Below are 12,686 nucleotides of genomic sequence, written 5' to 3' on the forward strand. Positions count from 1 at the left end.
TTTGTACTTAAACTAATATTAGACTAAATTGCAGAAATTAAAATTCAAGAGTTTGGATTGTTGATTTAGAAAACTAAATTAAAAACTAATTCAAATCAAAGTTGGTTGTAAAACAAATTAGGAGAGAACAATGATCACCTTAGGTTTCAGTTTCTTTAAACAATTGTGTGTAATTCAACTAGAAAGAGTTACATAGACATAACTCGTGTATAGATGATTGAAGTGATAAAAGGGAACAAAGTACTCGGATTATATAAACGCGAGGTTGTTTCCCGATGACCAATTAATCAATAACCAACCCTAACCCTTCTCGTGATATCTCGATTGCCAACGGCACCAAGAACGTACGATTAAGACTAGAAATTGCAATATTGATTAACAAACTACAAACAATCAAACATACACCATGACATTCAAGCAACGCAAGTTATCATTCTAGAAATTCAGAAATTAAACACACAAAAGTTCAAGAAACATTCACCTAAGATGATCACCGAAGAGTTTAGCCGGACATGGCTCGGTGAATCATCATCATAATCAAACTAGTGTTCATACGAATCGAAAATACAAACCGAATGATAAGAAATGTTCACAAACCAAGCAAGTAGCCAAAATTCGCCCCAATGTTCATCCCCAACCGTCCAATGATGAAAGATATCCAAAAGACACTCAAAAACTGATTTAAATGAGGGCAGTTACACTTTGGATCGCAGCCTCCACCGTAAATTACGGCTCCACCGTAATTTACGGTGAACATGGTTCTTTTACGGCATAAACAACCTGTGTTACGGTGGAGGAGAAGGTAAAATCCAGGTCCACCGTAAATTACGGTAGGACCGTAATTTACGGTGGTGAGCTGCCTTGTTTTCTTTGTTGTGTCTCTTGTTCCACGCTCGACCCGTTTATCACCAAAGCCTCCAAAGCTGCGTTTTATCCATCTTTTAACTCCTGAATTGCACCTGAAACATAAACACCGTAGTTATCTAATTCAAGATAATTACACGATTAAGTGGAAGATTATTTCATCTTTTAACACATTTAAGGGTTGTCCAAAGGACCACCCGTCACATCCCCACACTTAACCGTTGCTTGTCCCAAGCAACTCATCAAAATGATTTCAAAACAAGTGATCAAATCAAACCAAGCAAAGCATGCAATCTCTTTACCAACCCCTTTTTTAACACCCAAGCAATGCACCCCTCTCAAATTCTCTCCTCTCGGCTACAAGTGAAAACTAGCAAAGATAAGCTAGACACACACTAGGCAAACGGGTGGTTGCACAATCATAAGCTTGTACCTAAATCGATCATTCTCCTTAAATGGGTCAAACATGAATGCAAATCAAAGGGACTTCAAGGTTGTAACGCGGCTAGGTGTATAGGTAGGGAATGGGATATATATGAAGTAGCGAAAATTCGGCACGGTCTTTTTATTACAAACATAGCAAACAAACAAACAAACTTAACTACTATATACAAGACAATAAACTTCTCTTTTTTTTTTCTTTTTTTTTTCAAGACTAGGCAAACAACTAAACAATAACGCATTAACCATATTTTCTTCAAACTAGCAAACTACTACTACTATCACAAAACACTATAAGACCGGGCCAAATTTGGGTAAATTTTTTAAGTAAGTAGCTAGGGGGAACAAATGATAAGCTTTAAAGGCACAAAATGGGCAACTAAATGTCCAAACCCCCACCCCTCTCACTACCATGCTCATATATATACTTATGAGGTCCAACCCCCCAAATCCCACACTCGCTCACACCAACAACGAGGCTACCTAATGCCCTTATCCTTTCTACATTCATGTTTAACTAAAGATTCAAATCGCATTCAAGCACAAGTTCTAACGCACCCCCACCCGTAGCCACTCTCATCAAAGACAATCATTATTTATGTACAAGTGTGGCTACAACTCTCACCAAGAATGAAAAAGGTATCAAGGGTTGCCGGTGCATCAACTTGGGGTTAAGTTAGGGCGTTCAAAATTTCACATCATTTCGCTTGGCTCAAAATTTTTCAAAAACCTCAAAATTTCCCCCCATCCCCACACTTGGGATACATTGACCCCAATGTATGGCTTTGGGAGGCTTTGATCACTAAACTCAATCACCATCAACAAAAACTTGTTTTCTCAAACCCCAAATTTCTTTTTGTATTTTTCTTTTTATATTTTTTTTTATGTTTTTCTTTTTTTTAAACACGACACCACCAACAAACACCAACCCAACAATCAACCACATGATCAAACACCACCCATCCTCCCAACCATAACCAACATAAAATCAACAAATATGTACAAACTATACACAAGAGAGAATACCACCTGATTAATAGTAGCGCGGTCCCGGAGGTCCAAAGATGGATGACATCATATCATTCCACTCTCCAAATCCGAATGCGCCGCTGCTACTCCCCGCTTGTTGTTGTGCTCCCTCCTGTTGCCTTGGGTCAAGCCATTGAGAATGGTGGAGTGGTGGAGTCGGATATGAAATGCTACCATCATAAGGCGGCAATGAAGCATAATCCACATGTTGTGGATCCTCAACAACCGGCCTTCTGGCATGCCAATGCGCATGCATCCGCCTCATTTGATCATCATGATATCTATTATTAGTATCCACCTCTCGAGAATATGCGAAGGTACGGTTCCATGCCTCATGGCGATCGAAGCTATGTTTTAACGACCGCTCTATGCTTGCACTATTCCTCGTGTTTTGATCATACAACGTCCTCTCCGACCCCGACCATGTATCAAAAATAGATGTCGGCGGACGTTGACTTTCGATCACCTCTTGCATTGAACCACTATAAGCCCACCCCGGCTCATAAGGTTGCTGCGCATAGTCGTAGAACATACCACCATGACCTCCACCAAAACCCCCTAGACCAACATTTGCACCACCATGCGGCTCGTCCGCATAATCCTCGTCCCCACTCGGAACCATTTCTACATCACTTTCCGGCTCATCCGGCTCTCCCGGTAACAACTCTCTTGCACCAAATTTTAATGCCCTCCACCGTTGACCTTCCGATTTCAACTTATGATAACGTTCCGACTGAGTATACGTCCAAACATTCCCCAACCTATCCAATGTAAAAGGCTGGTGCCTTTTTGTCAAACCTCGGTCTTCGGATGTTAGCGCTTTCTGTTGTTTCATCAAACCCGTAATTATGCGGCAATACGGGACGATGTCTCTTCCATATTTGTTCCGGCAGATCCATAAATGGTGCATGATAAGGTAACGTATCGGGAAGCGTGGGGACCCATGCATCAACGAATAAAGAACGGGTATCTCTGGGTACCTCACCTGTTCTTTGTCTCCCCTTCTTGGAATGACATTGAGAAGGCAGATTGTATGCAGCAATTTAGCTTCAATCTTCAAGTTCTTCCGGTATAGAATACCACTGTATCTACCGGGCAAAAACAATGCTGCCAACATGTCGTTCCATCTCACATGCTTTTCTGGTTTAAGCAATAAGTCATCAAGTGTGGGAATCATGTACTCCTTAGCCGGGAGACTGTCATACTTCCCCAGCCTCTTCAACGTGTCGAATGACATCTCCACCGGTACCCCATGTACCTTCCCAATCAACTTCATCTGTGATGGCTTGTTAAAATTGTGACATTGTAAGGTTGCCATCCACTCTTGAATCTCTGTCATAAACAGGTTACTCTTGTCTTTGTCGAAGCATTTAAGCGCCCCTTCCCAACCTAAAGCGCGAAACTTAGCAAACACCCCGAACTGGCCAAATTGGGGCTCATCAACTTCTTTCTCACAAATAAACGCGGCTGCCTTGTTTTTCAACTTATTCATGCAATCATTGTAAAGTGTTGGCTGCCAAATCTCGGGTTGATCATCCAAAGACCCCGAGTTCCATACCGGCTTTTCACTCGGGTCTAACGCCCTCTCTTCTTCGCCTTCACTTTCGCTTTCACTAACCCTACCCATATATTGCCTCTTTCTTGGTGGTTGCTCCTTTTGTTTGCCTTTGCCTTTTGATGATGATGAACTTGATCCCGCTTGTTCCTTTGTCTTAGCCATTACCTACACACATGAGACAAGCAACAAAAGCAAACACCAAATTAAACCCTCTCTTCAAAACATCCCCACACTTGCTTGTTATCATGGTTGTAGATGTTAGTGAACCAAAAGTATCTCAAAAATTTTTCAAAAATTGGGCATGGTGTCTCTACAATGTAGAACATCCCAAAAGTTCACTACTTTAACCACATATCCTACATCTACAACCAAAACCATGCTCAAATAAGCAATTTCATATTCATATCTAAGAACAAGCAAGTGGGCATGAGCAAATAACCTAAATCACCTTACTTTTCACAATGTAGCACCAAAATATAACAAAATAAACTTTCATACCATGTTTAAAGATGGAAGAGTGCTTGTGAAACCAAAAACTCCAAAACCCCCAAATTATCTCAAACTAGGGTTTCGAATTCGGACTCCAAAAGTGCGTTTTCTTTGAAATCTCTCCTCACAATCGACAAGGTTGTGAGAAATTAGTCAAGTTAGACCAAGATTTCACTTGATTTGGACAGGAATTTGGAAAGTTATGGAGGATGGAAGGTTTGGGAAGAAGAAGAACTATGGAAGTTGTGGTGGGTCTTGAGAGAAGGAAGGGATGATGGTAAAGTGAAAGAGAATGGGTGGATGGGGAAGTATTCACGTGACTAGGTTTTGTTTTATTATATTTTATTTGTTTTTTTTATTTTTTTTTTATATATATGCGGAACCCCAAACGACCGACAGCAAGATTCTGCGTACCGTAATTTACGGTCTCACCGTAAATTACGGTGAGACCTGAACATCAATTTTCACCGTAAGTCAGTAGACTTACACCGTAAAACCCCAATAATCCCAACTTCCACCGTAAATTACGGTATGACCGTAATTTACGGTAAACACTGAACCACAATTCTCTGCCGTAACTCAGGAGAATTTCACCGTAAAGCTCAACTTGTTTCAACCCCCACCGTAAATTACGGCCGTACCGTAATTTACGGTGCATACTGGGCAGTTTTGGTTCTCCAAAATTCGAGTTTTTATGTCAAACTTTTTAGATTTTTGTAACTTTTTCGACTTTTTTATGATTTTTAATTTTTTCAAAAACTTGTAAAAATTACCCTACCCCCTCAAAAATCCCGTGTTGTCCTCAACACAATGTAAGAGCAATTCGTGACCCGAACATCCCCACACTTGTTTCGAACACGGACTTCGAGGAACTATGGCAATTGTGCATTTATACAAAACAAAACAGAACAAAATACTACTATGTACACTACCACCAAACCTGGGCCTCTCATGGTTGTTCCTCATCGACCGGGCGTAAGATGTAGCCCGCTTTGTCAAGCTCCAAGTTGTTGATGTCATTTCCCTCCAAGTACGGCTTCAAGCGGTGACCGTTCACCGTTTGTTGTTTCAATGTTTGCTCGTCTTGGATGTCTACATCACCAAATCGCCCAACTCTTCGAATAACATACGGACCCATCCATTTGCTTTTAAGCTTGCCCGCGAACATCTTCAATCGTGAGTTGTACAACCAAACTTTCTGCCCCACTTCGAACGTTTTCTTGCGCAATTTCGCATCATGCACTTTCTTTAGTTTATCCTTATAAGCCGATGCACATTCGTACGCCTCATCTCGAATCTCTTCTATCTCGCTCAATTGCAACTTTCTCAACTTACCCGCCTCATCGTAATCCGCGTTGACTGTCTTGATCGCCCAATGTGCCCGATGCGCCAACTCCATTGGCAAGTGACAACCCTTACCATACACCATCCGGTAAGGTGTTGTGCCAATAGGAGTCTTGTAGGCCGTACGGTACGCCCACAAAGCATCATCCAACTTGCTCGACCAATCCTTTCTATCCGTTCTTACCGTCTTCATGAGGATCTCCTTGATTTGACGGTTGGACACTTCGACTTGTCCACTCGTTTGCGGATGGTAAGGTGTGGCGACTCGGTGGTTCACGCTATACCTCTTCAATAATTTTCCGAAGTTGAAGTTCTTGAAATGTGAACCACCATCACTTATAATAACCCGCGGGATTCCAAAGCGAGAGAAGATGTTGGATTGAACAAATTTACAAACAACCGAGTGGTCGTTCGTTCGTGTTGCAATAGCCTCAATCCACTTCGAGACATAATCCACTGCCACAAGAATGTAAAGAAAACCATTAGAATTCGGGAACGGACCCATAAAATCTATACCCCATACATCAAATATCTCTACAACCAAAATTGGTTGTAGTGGCATCTCATCCCTCTTCGATATGCTACCCATCTTTTGGCAATTTATACAATTTCGGGCGAACTCAATTGCATCCTTGAAAATAGTGGGCCAATAAAACCCACAAGAAAGTACCCGATAGCCTGTTTTATGCCCACTAAAATGACCCCCGCAAGCGGACGAATGGGCATGAGTTAAGATTTCCAACACTTCCGTCTCGGGCACACACCTCCGTATAACTTGATCCGGTCCGATCTTGAAGAGATCCGGCTCATCCCAAATGTATTGCTTTACTTGGACCATAAATTGTTGTCGACGCTTTTTGGTCTAATGAGTTGGAATGGCACCCGTGGCTAAATAGTTGACATAATGAGCATACCACGGTGCAACGAAAGTGGACACGGCTAACAGCTGTTCATCGGGGAAACTTTCATTGATTTCACTCACATCATCGGTCCCTTCCACCGGAATCCGAGACAAATGATCCGCTACTACATTCTCGCTTCCCTTCTTGTCTCGGATCTCTAGATCAAACTCTTGTAATAATAAGACCCACCGAATCAAACGCGGCTTTGCATCCTTTTTCTCCATCAAGTACCGGACCGCACTATGATCCGAATAAACCACTACCTTGCTCCCCCAAATATACGAGCGAAACTTATCCAAAGCATACACCACCGCTAGTAATTCCTTCTCGGTTGTGGTGTAGTTAAGTTGCGCTTCGGATAAAGTTTTGCTTGCATAGTAAATAGCCACCGGTTTCTTGTCAACCCGTTGACCCAAAACTGCACCAATAGTGGTGTCGCTCGCATCACACATTATCTCGAACGGATTTGACCAATCGGGTGGTTGCAAAATAGGCGCCTTGACCAAGTGTTCCTTCAAAACAGTGAAAGCTTGCATACACTCGTTAGTAAAATCAAACGGGACATCTTTTAATAACAAATTGCATAAGGGTTTGGTGATAACACTAAAACCCTTAATGAAACGTCGATAAAAACCCGCGTGTCCCAAGAATGACCTTACACCCTTAACATTTTTAGGAGGTGGCAAAGATGATATTACCCGTATCTTTGCCTTATCCACCTCCATCCCCCTTTCCGAAATCACATGCCCCAACACAATGCCCTCTTGCACCATGAAATGACTTTTCTCCCAACTTAGTACTAAATTTTTCTCAACGCACCTTTTTAAAACCTTTTGCAATTCGTTGAGACAATTATCAAAAGTAGTGCCAAAAATGGAAAAATCATCCATGAATACTTCGAGCGACTCTCCAACCATGTCCGAGAAAATACTCATCATACATCGTTGGAACGTTGCCGGAGCATTACACAAGCCAAATGGCATTCGCCTAAACGCAAAGGTGCCATATGGACATGTGAAGGTGGTCTTGTGTTGGTCATCCGGGTATATGACGATTTGATTATAACCCGAATACCCATCTAAGAAGCAATAATATTTTTGACCCGACAATTTTTCAATAATTTGGTCAATGAAAGGTAGCGGGAAATGGTCCTTAGAAGTGGCGGCATTCAATTTTCGGTAGTCAATACACACCCGCCACCCGGTAACCGGTCGGGTGGCAATTTGTTCACCACTTTGATCCTTGACTACTTGAATGCCGGCCTTCTTAGGCACAACTTGAGTGGCACTTACCCAAGCGCTATCCGAAATCGGATAGATGATTCCCGCATCCAACCATTTAATTACCTCCTTTTTAACTACCTCCCTTAGGTTCGGGTTCAACCGCCTTTGAGCTTCTCGTGTCGGTTTGGCATCTTCGGTCGTGATGATTTTATGCATGACAATGGATGGACTAATTCCTTTGAGGTCGGCAATCGTCCATCCAATAGCACCCTTGTTCGCTTTTAAAACCTCCATCAATGCTTGCTCTTGTGCCAACTCCAAATTAGAGGCAATAATGACCGGTAAAGTGTCATTATCCCCTAGGAATACATACTTCAAATGGTTAGGCAAGTCCTTGAGCTCCAACTTTGGTGCTTCCTCCAATGATGGTTTTGTACCCGAATCGATCTCCACCGGTAAACCCTCGAATTGATGGGTCCATGGTGGTCTACCTTATTTCATTGCCATAGCATCTTGTGCTTCCTCTTCAACCCGTAGTGCATAAGCATGTACCTGTTCAGAAAAGTCACACAGGCAAATATCCAAACCATCCTCCTCATACTCATGCGGGTTGCATCCATCTACTATGTCTGCCATGAAACACTCATCAACACCGTTAGCATTAGAATTGTTAGTAAAAACATTCAAACGCATTTTTCGATTTCCAAACGCCATATCAACTGTACCAAATCTACAATCAATAATAGCATGTGCGGTGCTTAAAAATGGCCGACCCAAAATTATATTTTGTTGCTGCTTAGGGTCCGCCGATGAGTAATCCAAGACTAAGAAGTCCACCGGGTAATAAAACTCATCAATTTTTACAATAACATTTTGAACCATACCCCGAGGCAACTTATGAGACAAATCGGCCAAAACAACCGTCGTCTCCACCCTTGCTAATGGACCAAAGTCATATTGGTCGTATAAGCCCCCCGGTAAAATGCTCACTCCGGCTCCAAGATCTAGCAACGCCTTAGCCATTTGAAAATTACCAACTTGTACATTAATCAATGGCGTACCCGGATCTTGGAGCTTAGGAGGAAGCTCTCCATTCAACACCGCACTTACTTGCCCGGTCAAATCCACCCGCTTAGGCACTTTCTTCTTGTTTTGCCTTTTTTGTGTACATAATTCTTTTAAGAATTTTGCATAAGCGGGGACTTGTTTTATTGCATCGAGGAGTGGGAGATTTATTTTTACTTGTTTGAACATATCCCACATCTCCTCTTTTTGAGGACCTCTCGACACAATAAAATTTTTCTTTCCCGGGTCAAGTAGGGCCGATGGAAATGGAACTTGACTCGGTTCACCCTCAACTTTTTCATTCTTTTCACTTTCACCCAAACCCGGTTTTTTAATAATTGTTTCTTTTGGTTTAACCGGTGAAAGTTCATCATCACTTTCAATTCCCGTGATATCCTCAACCACCCCCTCAACCAATTCGGGTGACAAATTGGCTTTAAATTCTTTCCCACTTCTTAAAACACTAACATGATTAATATCAACATTACCTCGTGACGAACCATGTGAAGGGTTTACCTTAGTGTCGCTTGGAAGTTGACCCTTTCCTTTCTTCAATTCCGCCACATCGGTTGCTAATTGACCCATTTGGGTTGTTAGTGATTGGATGCTTTTATCACGAACCTCATCTTTTTGCATTCGCACTTCGTCAAGTTGGTTCCGTTTTTGCATCTCCATTTGCATGCTCTTTAGCATCTCCATCACCTCGTTTCCACCCGAAAACCCCCTTGCTCTTGACCCGTTTGGTATTGCTTTTGATAACCTTGTTTATTTCCGCCTCGGTATCCACCTTGATTATTGTAAGATGGCCGTGAACCAAAATTACCTTGGCTACCTTGAAAATTTGGGTTTGCTTGATTTGAAGGGTTCCCATATCTAAAGTTCGGATGGTTCCTCAATCCGGGGTGGTAGGTATTAGAATTCATGTTGTTGTAGTTCCTACCACCTCCTCCTTGACCTTGACCTTGAACCGCATGGACTTCCTCGTATTTCCCGTCCAACATCCCTTGGCAATTTTCAGCCGCATGACCTATTTCATTACACAAAGCACAAACATCATATATTTGGTTAGTGGTTTGAACATTACCATCATCTATGGCGTGCACTTGCGGTCGGGTAGTGGTCGGTCGGGCTCTTCTTGAAGCTTGAGCTTTCCTCTTTGACGTAGTTGCCATGCTTTCCAAGAACTCCCAATCTTCATTCTCATAGTTTGTTCCAAAAGTCCCACCGGTGATAGACATCAAATCGCGTGCGTCTTCGGCACTCAACCCCTCATGAAAGGCATTCATTAACTCCCACAATTCGATTCCATGGTGAGGGCAATTCTTTATCATCATATTGAATCGTTCAAACGCTTCATGGAACATCTCACCATGTTGTTGTTGGAAGCTCCTCAACCCCTTTCTAGCATCATTAGTCTTTTGGGCGGTATAGAATTCGTCTAAGAAGGTTTGTTGCATTTCCCCCCAAGTGTAAATAGATGCCGAAGGCAAAGTGTAGAACCACTTCTTTGCCTTATCCTCCAAAGAAAACTGAAATAAGACCAACTTGACTTCATCGGCCGAAAAACCTTGACTCCCAAAAGTGTTGCAAATTGAGTCATAGGCCTCTAAATGGAAATACGGCTCCTCCGTTGCTAACCCTTTGTACTTCGGTAAACTTTGCAACGAGTTTGTTCTTACTTCAAAAGTTCTCCCTTGGTTATTGTGAGGGATAACTACCGGTGAAGGGTTTTGAGTAATGATTGGCCTGAAATGTGCCTCTATTCCCCTTGCTTGTTCCCTAAGATGCCTTCTTGGAACACCCAATCGACCCCTTGGACGAATAGGACCCATTGGTCTTGGTATAGGCCCTTGTGGTGCAATTGGTTGTTGGGGCATCGGTGGGTATTGAATCGGCCTTTGAAATTGTGGTTGTACATGTTGTGGCCGAACTTGTTGCAATGGAATAGGTTGTTGTATTGGTGGCCCTTGTGGTCTTGGCCGAATGTGTTGTGGTATAATTTGTTGTTGTGGCATTCCACCAACACTTGCCATCCCTTGAGATTGACTTTGCAAATACCCAAACTCCCCTTGATCACCATAACCTCCATAACCGTACCCATCATCTTCATAACCCTCATAATCTTCAAATCCCTCATCATAACCATCTCCTTGAATTCCCGAGGTCTGCCCAAATGGGATGGTCGAATACTGAAAGCCCGATTGTTGTTGTTGTGGTCTAAAAGATGAAGTAGTATGCACGATAGTTGAATTGGGTGCAATTGTGAAGGTGGATGATGATTGAACCGTAGTTGGGGGAAAGAAGTGGGATAATGGTGGGATTGTGGTGGATGGATTGTAGGTGATGGTAGGCTCAGTTTGAGTGGTGATTGGTTGGGTAACATTGGATGGTGTAAATTCAGCGGTGGTATTAGGTAATGTAGTGTTTGGTGATGGTTGAGTGGAAGTAGGTATAAAGGATGAGGATGATTGACTGGTTGTAGGTGTAATTTGAGAATCAGCCATTATGTTTCTCGGTGTGATGGGTGAAGTGGGTGAACCAATGATTTTGTTTTCTCGCACTAAAACTCGGTTTTGTCTTAGCGTTCTTTCAATTTCCGGATCAAACGATAGCGGTGATGACCTGTGAGAGCCTCTAGTATGCATACACCTGAAGTACCTGCACACTAAACACAACCAACGTAAACCCGAAAATAACAAACAAAACTATTAAACTAACACACGTTGCACACTACTCCCCGGCAACGGCGCCAAAATTTGACGTGATGTCGTGGGTCACGCAAATTTAATCCCCAAACAACTATAGTTAGTGGTAGTAGGGTATCGAACTCAGGGAGTATGTGGAAGATGTGTTGATTGTATAGCTTTGTACTTAAACTAATATTAGACTAAATTGCAGAAATTAAAATTCAAGAGTTTGGATTGTTGATTTAGAAAACTAAATTAAAAACTAATTCAAATCAAAGTTGGTTGTAAAACAAATTAGGAGAGAACAATGATCACCTTAGGTTTCAGTTTCTTTAAACAATTGTGTGTAATTCAACTAGAAAGAGTTACATAGACATAACTCGTGTATAGATGATTGAAGTGATAAAAGGGAACAAAGTACTCAGATTATATAAACGCGAGGTTGTTTCCCGATGACCAATTAATCAATAACCAACCCTAACCCTTCCCGTGATATCTCGATTGCCAACGGCACCAAGAACGTACGATTAAGACTAGAAGTTGCAATATTGATTAACAAACTACAAACAATCAAACATACACCATGACATTCAAGCAACGCAAGTTATCATTCTAGAAATTCAGAAATTAAACACACAAAAGTTCAAGAAACATTCACCTAAGATGATCACCGAAGAGTTTAGCCGGACATGGCTCGGTGAATCATCATCATAATCAAACTAGTGTTCATACGAATCGAAAATACAAACCGAATGATAAGAAATGTTCACAAACCAAGCAAGTAGCCAAAATTCGCCCCAATGTTCATCCCCAACCGTCCAATGATGAAAGATATCCAAAAGACACTCAAAAACTGATTTAAATGAGGGTAGTTACACTTTGGATCGCAGCCTCCACCGTAAATTACGGCTCCACCGTAATTTACGGTGAACATGGTTCTTTTACGGCATAAACAACCTGTGTTACGGTGGAGGAGAAGGTAAAATCCAGGTCCACCGTAAATTACGGTAGGACCGTAATTTACGGTGGTGAGCTGCCTTGTTTTCTTTGTTGTGTCTCTTGTTCCACGCTCGACCCGTTTATC

The 12,686-nt window shown here is 42.1% G+C and overlaps 1 non-coding gene across 1 annotated transcript; it reads left to right on the plus strand.

The window, feature by feature from the left end:
• Positions 1-10,217: 10,217 nt before the first annotated feature.
• LOC118489895 lies at positions 10,218-10,323 on the plus strand. Its single transcript, XR_004887908.1, has one exon. It is a non-coding gene; the product is annotated as a small nucleolar RNA R71 (small nucleolar RNA).
• The last annotated feature ends 2,363 nt before the right edge of the window (positions 10,324-12,686 follow it).

This window comes from Helianthus annuus, chromosome 2 (genome assembly GCF_002127325.2).
Source record: "Helianthus annuus cultivar XRQ/B chromosome 2, HanXRQr2.0-SUNRISE, whole genome shotgun sequence".
Taxonomy (NCBI): domain Eukaryota; kingdom Viridiplantae; phylum Streptophyta; class Magnoliopsida; order Asterales; family Asteraceae; genus Helianthus; species Helianthus annuus.